The following is an 11710-nucleotide window of genomic DNA, read 5'->3' as shown; positions in this document are numbered from 1 at the left end:
CGACATGCTACGAGAACAATTCCAAAGCTAGAAGACAACACGCAAACCAATGCCATTCACACCCACGTGCTTACGACAGGACAACCCCTCAAAAGAAAAATGACCGCACGGCCACACGACAAGTCAAAGGTCACTCACAGAACCCAACGCCAGACAAAGGAACGAAAGACAACAACCGTAAGCATTTCTCCTGATGAACTATCATACCGATCCAAAAATAACCACAAAAAGAACTCCAAGATCATCACAGATCAAATCAAAGTACAAAACAAGGACAACGTGGCAGTATGAATAGCTACCAGAATCCGCCCACACTTACTCGTTAGTAAGGTAGCATGACAGTATAAGGCACTAATTCATAACCTGCGCCCCACTAGGTCTACCCATGAAACCTCTCGATACAAATGATATCAATGTCGTGAATCATCATTACCAAAAGCACTACGGGAACCAGGCATCTTGTGAGAGCTGGGGTTGCTAATCCCAAAACTCTGACAACAATCTCATAGGCACCGCTAAGCTTAAGGTCCTAAATCCTCAATACAACAAAACCAACAACTCTAACGCCTCAAAATACTCCTGTTAACAAACTAAATCACGAATCCAAAGCCTAACAAGCAAAACATCATCTCCAAAATCCCAGATATCATCCTAGAACAGATCAACTACAAAATCACACTGAAATTAAACATTGGATCAAAATCCCTATAACGGATGACTAAATCTTCGAAATACAAGTCCACTAAGTGGTACACACATCAAGTCTTGACAACCAAAGTCACAAAACGAATCTCTTAAAATCGTGCTTGGCATCACCAAGCTAAATCAAAATCCTTTAATTTCAATTCATAATCAATCCTCGAAACTATAATTCCTCAAAACTATGCCTGGCCATAACTAGGACGAGAAAACTCCATAAACAAGCCAAATCCAACGGCGATCTTCCAAAACTTCTCCTAAGAGTCAACCACATCTAGGTCTCCAAAAACCAAAGCAAGTCTCCAAAGGACATTCTCAAAAGAGTATCGAGCTTAGCTCACAAATTAAATAAATCCTCAATCAATTGGACACAAGTCCCCAAAAAATGATCTCACACCAATTAATGCACTCTGAGCACCATAACTCCTTCAACAACCATGGCAAAACTCCCCAAGGAAAGACACGAAGGAAAGGAAACCACCAGTCCTAAGAAGGATAACACCACGACTCCACCTTTGAAACAAATGACAACAAGGTCAAAGACTTCATCCCCTACATAGAAGTAAGTCAACCAAAATCCTTCAAATCCTCGCTAAAGACTCAAAACGACAACGATGATCCTCACGGACTAACCAACCCCAAACTGCGCATAAGGCAGCGAAGAGAAGAGACTCACTCCTTGTGAAGTCCCAACCACGAACCAAGAAAGAAGAGGAATCCCATTCTCCCACAAGGGTCAACACGATGAACACAAAAAGGAAGCATTCCTCCCACTTTAAAGAAATGGACAGCTCAAGACTAAACAAATGTGACAACTCCTCTACAAGGAATCTCACAACAAAATCGTACACACTACGTACGACTGAGGGAAACAAAAAGGAGAATCAAACACGGAAGTCATGCATATGACAAGGAATGCAACTACCAAATAAATAAATCTACTCTCATAGATAAAATCAAAGGTACATGCAGCACGTCTCCATGTAAACACAAAAGCATGTCATTAAAGCACAACAGAAGGCAATGTGGATAGACCTCCATCTACTGATGCATCGTAATAACATAGATCATATTACTAACACGGTAGTAAATGAAGCTGCAGAAAACGGAATGATACAACAATGAACCCTATGGACATCGTGTCCTAGAGTGTCTAGATAAAAAGGAAGGACCAATCCTAGCCATAATCTAACTCCAAAAGCCAATGTGACAACAACCTGTCTTAAAACAAACGTGAGCCCTTAACACAATGGCAAGACTCTAACAATCCATCTCCAGTCTAAAGGTGACACTACAAGTGACACTAACAGTGCAATGCTCTCACCAACCCTGAACATCAATTAATCAACTTGATCCCAAAAGCGTTATCACACAAGGAGAACTTAAAGGAAATGGCTACTCTAGCCATATAATCAGACAACCAAATCAATCACTACGACTGATTCCCAAAACAACCATCATCATTATCGATCAAAAGGACTATGTCTATCAAAACAAAAGCCAAAATTGATCCCATCCGAACTGTGCTAGTAGCTAGCCAGCACGGTAGCATGACAGTGCCATGCACCCGCCCACAGCGTACCTGCCCACAAAAAGTACAATCTTAGAGGAACCTTCCAAAACAAACAAGGAGCCCAAAAGGTCCAAAACCTAACCATGGCCTAAAATCAACAAATCCAGTATTACGGTTGTGCCTAATGGCTCACCCAATGAGAGCCTAAACAAAAGATGTCTCACCACCTACCTCAAAACCAAATCTAGGTCAACAACAACCTAAACTATAATAAAACTGTGACTACAATCACCATCAACCTCAACTTGTGCCTCAATGACCAATCCCGTGTCATGCCAAATATGCAACACAATTTTGCATATGCGAATCTAATCTAGCATACATCATATGTCATGCTCTTTACATTGGAATCAAAACAAGTTAAACCGATAGCATACCACGTATAACACATAAGCACCTAAACATGTTATCAAACCAAAACATATTATCATGAAGCATATAAACACATAAAACAAAGCAACAGAAATGTGATATGCATCCAAAACCCATCATCCCAAGGTATTCAAACCTGGGAGCTCTGATAACACCTGTAACGACCCTGGATTTTTTAACCCAACGCGTTATGTGACGACCCGAACCGGATCCAAAAATGCGGAAGCAAAAGAAAAAAAATGGCCTAAAAAGATGTACATCATCCCTAAGGCACCCAGATGACTCCCCATGAGGTCATGTAACTCAAAGAAAATAAGTGCGGAAGCAACGGTTCACGAATGGACAAGAATGAACCAAAGGGCAAAAAGGTCATTTCTAAACTGAGATGGGTGCCACCGTGCACACCATTGGAAAGACAACGAAAAATGTACAAAGATAGACTCAAGAATCGCCTGATTCTGAGCCCGAACGGAAAAGATACGAATTTAAAACAAAGTGGCCTTCGCCGTTTAAAGGTTACCACGAACCTATCTTGCTAAAACTGGAATAACTCTCACTATAGGTGGATTTCTGATGAGTGGTTGATAACAATGGAAAGCTAACTTCAAGATCTTTTACTTAGAATCAAGAATCACCCAATTTGGATCTGGAATGAAAGAGATATGACCTTCTGAAGTTAGAACAACAAAGCTGTCCAAGGAAAAAAAATGAAGAACAGTGTTCCCCGGAGGATCGGTCGACCGACGGCAAGGATCAGCCGGCCGAACCTCAACCTTCGGTCAACCGAACCCCAAGGATCAGCCAGCCGAAACGTGGTTTTTGGCTACTGGAATTCTCGAGGGCTTTGTCAGCCGACCGGTGGAGCTTCATCAGCCGGCCGACACACCTGCTACAGCAGAAGAAGCTGCTGCAATGTCTCTGTGAGGTACTTGGTCCATTTCTAAGGCTCTCTAAGCTGTCTACTTGATCCGAATAAGTTTAAAAACACCTTCTAGGCCTGTTCAAACACCCAAAACAAGCCAAAACAAGGAGGAACTCAAATGACACCCTACGGAGGAATTTTTCATGAAAATTCATAAAAATCACCCAAAAATGGGTCAGAAGTTAAAAATCATAGTTTTTCTGAAATGTGGACATGCACGCAAACGTAAAAAGACATTTAGGATGCATTCCCATTGTCCGCGGCCTCAAAATAACTCGAATGCAAAATATGACCTCTCAACGGCCAAAAATGCCTAGAAATGGAATAAATGAATCCACAATGCAGAACCTAGAATGAAATGGTGTTTGGCCCTTGGCCACACCTCATGCATGATAATAGAAACCCTATGAAAAAGAAAGAATAGAATTCTCATACCCGATGCAAAAGTTATGAAGAAAAGACTTAAGAATTTTCAATATTTCCTTCATGAACTTTGAAAGTAAAAGTGTATGGAAAACATAATACATGTCATTGGCCTCCGGCCTCATCTTACACATGTTATTTACATTGAAAAAAGTGCATTTACGTACACTTTATATATACAAATCAACGAATACAAGTTTAGAAAAATAGGGCTACAAAGAGGCATTTTATGCTAACACATGCATAAAATGGAAACTTAGAAACTATAAGCCATCCAAGGAGCAATAAGCATCACGAACCAAGTCTTCGTACTTGAAAAATGTCCCCACTACGTGGGTGAGTAACATAAAGCTACTTGTAGGAAGTGAGCGTGCATCGACCTAGCATTTTACAATTATCACCTTATGGTGAAACATGTTAAAGGGCTCATGCCACCTAACGTCTAAGTCAAGATGGAACTCAAGGAGCATCCTAAGCTACCTTAGAACATTTCTATTATAATCACATTGTTCATGGAATTCAAATAACATAGAAACAAGTTATACAAAGCAACAAGATATAAAATCTCAAAGTCATCAACTTGAAATCCAAAATACGAAAACAACAAGAGTGGGTCATGCCACCTAACGTCTATCCTCAAAATGAATCTATAGGGTCATTCCTAAACTACATTTGAACATCAAAACACAAATTATGATATCGATGCAATTTAACCAACATTAGAACTTCCAATACAACGCATAAAGCATGATTTGTCAAAGTTAACATCTTGCAACTTAAAATGGAAAATCAAACAAATAACAAAAAGTTACGATATCATCTAGTTATCAACTTGAAACGAAAAAGCGAAATTAACAAAGTGGATACTCGGACGTCATGCAGGATCAGACCGACAACACAGTTACTTTAGGGTTATTAGCCCATGGGTAACCTCCCTATATGCGCATTAGAAACAATCCCCCCATACTAGAACCAAGTCCTAGCCGTAGCCAAACAACGACATCCCCAAGTTTCCAAAATCAACAAATTGTGCAACAATGTATATATATCAATATGTATATACAAGATATCAACTATTTACCAAGCACAATCCAAATTTGAAACATATACAATACATGCTCAAAGTCTACAACAACTATGGCATGAAAGATGTCAAATACAAAGTGTGCAATTCCTTACACATAGCAACAGTATATTCAATAAGGAAAACATATTCTCATAAATATAAAAATAACAACTATGTTATCTAATGCTCAAAAGTAATCAAGTGAACTTACACCAAATCCAAATCCATGATTTAAATATAGAAACAACTTCCAAAATGCAATTAAATCCATAGAGTAATAAAGTAGAATTTAATTAAACATAAATAGCTAAATTCTCTAAATTCCAAGTTAATCCCAAATAACCTCAATTTAATATATATTGAAGGACATGTCCTGGTCATCACGTATATAACATCAAATGACAAGTTAAGTGATTAAAACACTTAAAACAAAATTAATCAAGCTAATTAATTATTTTCCTTTAGATTTTTAAACAATTCCAAATGTCCTCAATTTAATCTATATTAGAGAACAAGCCAAGGCCTATCCAAATATCACATTACATCATAATTTCATGCTTGCTATCACCATGTGAATTAAACTTTCACAAAAGATAAATATTAAATAAATTTTGTAATTCTTATCCAAATGCCCCAAATTTAATATATGTTAATTTACATACTAAAACTTAATTTCCTACGGCCTGTTCGGAGGCCTATATCTAATATTATTTTGGTGTTTTGATTTTGGTTTTGGGCCAATATCATGTTTGGAGCAGGCTAATATGGTATTTAACAGTGCCAAAACATTATCATTTTTGGGCCAAAACCCATATCAACATTTTGGTGATATTAGACTGATATGGCACTGTAGCGGTGAATTGATCTCAAACCAAGGCCAAACTAACCCTCGTTTTTACTGTAGCGGTGATATCACGTATATAAGGTCGCATATAAGATTTTAGGGCATTTTTCAGCGTCGTTTCTCTCTCTTCGCGTAGCTCCCTGGAAGACGACTTCAGTGGCGATCCAACCTCTTCCACCACCGATCTGGCAGAGCTCCTCCACCAGGTACTTCATTTTGTGTCTCTGTTTGTATCTATAGATCACATATATCTTCGCTTTTGAGATTTACATTTGGGAGGTCCTCGTATTCACTTTCTCTCTCTAATATTGTGACAATCAGAATCTATATTGCGTTTCCAAGTTCTGATCTTTATTCCAATCATGTTGTGAGTGTTGTAATTTAGGGCATTTGTGTCCAGATCTCAAGTTTCATGAGGCGGTGACGGAGATCTAGGGTTTGATTTTAGCCCTGTTTCTGGGTTGTTTCTTCTATTAACCATGGTTCTAATATAAGGGTTTATATGTCATCCATCGATTGTGTGTGTTGCAATGTGGAAGCAATTAGAATGTTGACTGAGTTAATTATAGCTATCGATTTTAGCGATATTTTCAAGATCTGTTCTTGGTCCAAATTACAATTTTGCAAAGGATATGTATTATGTATAAATCAACCTAACAGGCTCTTCGATCATATTAGGCTTGATCCTGCATTAAAAAGCAAAATTAAGATTGATATTTGTAAATTATTAAATTGTTTGAATGATCAATTTGTTGTATTATATTATTTAAGGACAAATAGGAGGACAAAAGATTCAACAAAAGGATAAAATTTAAACATTCATCAACTTTTAAATTCTCAAACTTAGGATGATGAAATCTACGGCCAATATATATATATATATATATATTTTTAATTTGTGCATTATATTAGCTGGGCCCCGTCAATATTTTAATGTATGCTTCACAGTTCTATAAACATTCAAACCAGTATAATTCAGACGACTTGAAAAAGAAGAATAAATGCAAGTAAATCCTCGAATAAAATTTAAACTAGGGAATTCAAATATCAACAGAAAATGGAGTTTCACTATTATCTTTCCACAAGACCATAACCAACAAAAACAGACCCTAAATGTAAAAAACAGAACAAGACTTGAGAATACAAGAATTGGAGTACTAATCTTGATAACAGAACAACTTCCAGCTACAGCACCAAGAAATCCAAACGACAGCCCTGATATTATGAAGAATACACCTAAAAAAAAACACAACAGACCTGGTTAAAGCTAACAGGCCTGCTGCAGAGTAAGAGATGGCACAACATAAGCAAAAGCATTAGATCCTCAAAACAGATTCAGGAAAATCCAAATCCTGCACAATCCTTCTGTTAAAATGATTATTTTCAAGTCTGGCAGAAGAGAATAGCTTCAGTCTAACAGTCTATATCAATTCCTTTTATACTCATTGCAAAAATTCTGGAATTCCTTTCCCTCCAAAGAACATAGATTGAAGCAGCAAGAACCATTTTATTCAAAACTGTTACCAAAGACTTTCCTCCAAGAGTCAAAATAGCCCAGTTCAAAAGAGTACACCAATTACCATTAGGCCAGGGCAGTAAGCTTCTAGCAAGTAGCAACAACATAATTCCATAGTTTCTTAGTAAAGCAGCATTGGAAGAGCAAGTGATTTATGTCCTAAATGTTTTGCCTGCAGAAAACACAACTAATTCTAGAAATCACCCCCCATCTCAGTAATTTGTTCTGAGTTAACAATTTATTTAAACAGGCAAGCGAATAGATAAAAGAATGCTTGTGAATAGCTCCTTTAAACCAGACAGTCTCATTCCAAGCAACAACATTTTTTTTAGGTCTAATATTTTCCCAAGCAGTTTTAATGGTAAACTGCCCCTTACTAGGTAACAAAATAACTTGATCATTATTTAGAAAGGCTGGAAATCTGAAGGTATGGCATTCCTTAGCTCAATAAGCTCAAGGGTGTTGGTTTGAGGTCACTGCCACTGGTTATTAACTATAATATTAGCCACAGTTGCTTGTTCATCCAAACCTGAGTCAAAGATGACTCTATTACCTATTCTCATCACAATAGGGCCCATAGGGAGCCAATAGTCATTCCATAACCAAGTGTGTGTCACATTACCCACTTTATGCATAATAAACATTCTAAAGTCAGTTCTAATTTGTAAGATTTTCCTCTATCTCCAAGAACTACTTTGAGGAATTTTAATAGACCAAAAGTCTCTATTTCTAATGAGATGAACTTTAACCCATTCAGTCCATAGAGATTGAGGCTTCACTTGAATAACTTCCCATAAGTTCTGAGCCATAGTGGCCCTGTTCCAAGCATTCAACTCCAAAGACTCAAACCACCTTCCTTTTTAAGGTAACAAACATCCTCCCAAGCTACTTTAGAACTAGCATTCATTAAAGAACTACCCTTCCACAAGAAATGCATTAAAACTGAATTTATATCTTTAAGAACAGCCTTATTTATTTATTTATTTTTATAAGTAATAATATTAAAAAAAGGCGTTCAATAGGGGAACTCGTCCCGTAGACATAAAAGAAACCAGGGTCTAAGGCCCCAAAGAATCCAAAAAAGAAATTAAATCAACAGAAGAGGAACACAAACTTTTGTTCACATAACTAAATAGAGAACGAATCGCTTGTTGAATGTTTTAATATTCATTGGTAATATAAGAAAAAGAATAAACATTTACATCTCTTTCAAAAAAATGCACTGATAATTTGTCAAGTCTTGTCAATTCACATTTGCATATTTGTTGATATTATACAAAAATTCATAGGGTTACAATTAAGTTTCTACAGAATGGCCTAAAGAATACTATTATACATTTATTTACTGGAACACTCACTATGCACTAAATGATTAGAATATTCTCTCAGTATATTATGCACACATCTGAAACATAAATATGATTGTTGCCATCCAGAGGTATTACTTCTGTGAAATGTGCTTGCAATAATATTTCCCTGAAATTTCGTAAAGAGATAAAGAACAATCCAGTGTGTTATACTGTTATGTACCACTTTCCTTCACCTTGCTCTTCGTAAGTGCTTTTTCAGTTCAGATGAGTCTCATCCAGTGTGTTATACTGTTATGTACCACTTTCCTTCACCTTGCTCTTAGATATGCTAAACTAGTCGTTAGTGTACAAACTGGAACAAAGAGCTAGCCTCAAATACTAAATTTCGACTACGCTAAACTAGTAGTTAGTGTACAAACTGCAACAAAGAGCTAGCCTCAAATACTAAATTTTGACTACAATTTTTGTTTTATTTCTGTAAAAAAAATTTTTACAATGTTGAAGATTGTTTTATATCTTAATCTTTGCAGTGCTTCATGTATACATGTATTATGTGTGGATATAAATATATACATGAAACATTGTAAAATTGTATGAATATATACATACCAAAATCACAGCTTTGATGTTGTCAGTTGTGAGAGAGAAGTTGAGATCACTGCTCTTCTCAACCTTTAGGAGAACATCAACTAGAGAAATGGAAACTTATCCAATTTGAATCACCTAGCTTATATAGAAATTGCCTTTGAAATTGAGGAAGGCAACTGATTTTTAAGAAAATCATGTGGTTGATTTAATTGATTTTGACAAATAGAATTTGAACTGAAGAAAATGAAGAAAATGGTGAGAATTTGAACTGAAGAAAATGGAAGGAGACTAATTTTTATCACATTTTTACTTCATTTTTTCTTATTTTTTGCCCCTTATTGAAGTGTTTTATAGACAGTACCTTTTTTCCTTATCATTGACGTGTTGAATTATGAGTCAAAACACAATTCAATGTACTAAACTGTTCAATTACTTAATAATAATCAGATGGACATGAACAATGACAATGTTGAGCAATACCCTTCAAGAGACATTCATTCTCTTGATGTTGACAATGGTGAGGATGTTGTAGTTGTTGAACAGGCTGATGCCGCTGTTTGGTGTGATGCCCATCAAGAGAAATTCATGCTCTTGATGGAGGAAGAGGTTGGAAAAGGAAATCCTACAGGCATGACTTTTAATCCAAATGGGTGGACACATATTGTGGACACAATGTTATTGGAAACTGGAAAGAAGTACACGAAGGACCAATGTAGACAAAAATTCAATAATATAAGAGCATTGTACAAAGATTGCAAACAAATATTATCTGAGACTGGTTTAGGGTATAACAGTGAAACTGGAATGATTGAGTTGGAAGCTGAAAGATAGATTCGATTGTGCAAGGTTAGTATTTCAATACGTGTCTATTTACCATACATACAGTTAGTAATTAGTGATTTAATATTAAAAGGGTTTGATGAACAATAATTGTAAGCTAATAACGTGTAGGTTCTCAAGGATGGCAAAAAAACAAAAAAAACAAGGGTGTAAGAATTATGAGCAGATGGTAAGGATTTTTGGGAATACACATGCTGCTGGCAAGTATGTTCATCCTTCTACAAAGCCACCCAGACCTCACCAAGTGCTAACAATGCCTCAAGTGGCAACACATGAAACTCAAATTCATAACACTGAGGGCAATGTGGGCATGACTGATGTAGAACGACCTAATTTAGAAGGACCTATTGACCTCAGTCCTACTCCCAAACCTGTAGCTAAGAAACAGAAGAAAGAAACTTTTTCAGAAACAATGTCTTTATGATAAGCGCCCTAAATTGCATTAGTTAAGTCCATTATTTGATTTTATTATGTAGATTATCTTCATTTGTGCATTTTTGTTTATTTTTAGGTTCATTGGCTTAAAAGAAGCAAGAATGATGTTTTGTTGAAATTTTGAATGCAAAGGCACAATGCTGAAGCTTGGCAACAGTGGAACCTGACTTTTGTCGCCATTTTTGACCTAGGAAATTCAAGAACTGGAGTTCCATCATAACATGAAAGATGTATAGCTCTGAATCGGCTTTCCAAATCTTCAAGCGGTTCATCATTCGGAGTTCGGAGCAAAGAGTTATGATCTTCTTATTAGAGGTGCTCAGAACTGCCTGGCAGCAATGAGTTTCTGCCTTGCTCTTCAATTTCGACCAATCAGACTTGAGAATTGGATCTCCACCAAAACATAAAGTTTTTAGAGCTCTAAATCAGCTTTCCAAATCTTCAAATGGGTTGTCATTTGGAGTTCGGAGCACAAAGTTATAGCCATTTTACCAAAGTAGATCTGGGCGAAGCAAAGCAAGCATGGAGTAATCTGCTCCATTTTTGAGTGCTCGAGGCCCTATTTTGAGCACTCGAAATTCAGGCAGAATGCAGCTCGGAAATGGCTTCCTCTTCAGCCCACTTGTGCATTGGTTTCCACATTTCCACCCTCCTTCTTTATGGAGTGGTTGGGAATGTCTTTGGAGGAGAGAGAGAGCTTGGTTGAAAGACAGAAGGCAACTAAGGGCCACATGCATCACATCCTTCATTTTGACAAGAGGGAGGAGAGAGAAGAGAGCAAAAGAAAGGTGTGTTCTTGAAGCTCCAAAGAGGGTGCACGAAAATGGAGATGAGGATGATGCTTCTTCCTTCTTCTAGCTCACCAATGGGCAACTAAACCTCATCTAGGGAGGAGATGAAACCCCTCCCTTGTAAGCATGTGTTAGTATAGTTTATTTTTGGGGATTACAATGTATTTTTGATAGTCTTTCCATGATCAAGAGCCTCATTTTTTTTGTAATGAATGTTGAATGTTTATAAATGATTATTGTGAGTTATTCATCTTGTCTTGGATGGTTACTTTTCTTAATCATATTGCTTGCACTTCCATGGTGACAATGGAAGTTATATCATGGAATGGTT

This window comes from Cornus florida, unplaced genomic scaffold (assembly GCF_030987335.1).
Source record: "Cornus florida cultivar Cherokee Brave unplaced genomic scaffold, ASM3098733v1 CherokeeBrave_3.0.0_Hap2_Chr07, whole genome shotgun sequence".
NCBI classification, from domain to species: domain Eukaryota; kingdom Viridiplantae; phylum Streptophyta; class Magnoliopsida; order Cornales; family Cornaceae; genus Cornus; species Cornus florida.
The sequence above is the reverse complement of the archived record's forward strand: the minus strand, read 5'-3'. Positions refer to the sequence as shown.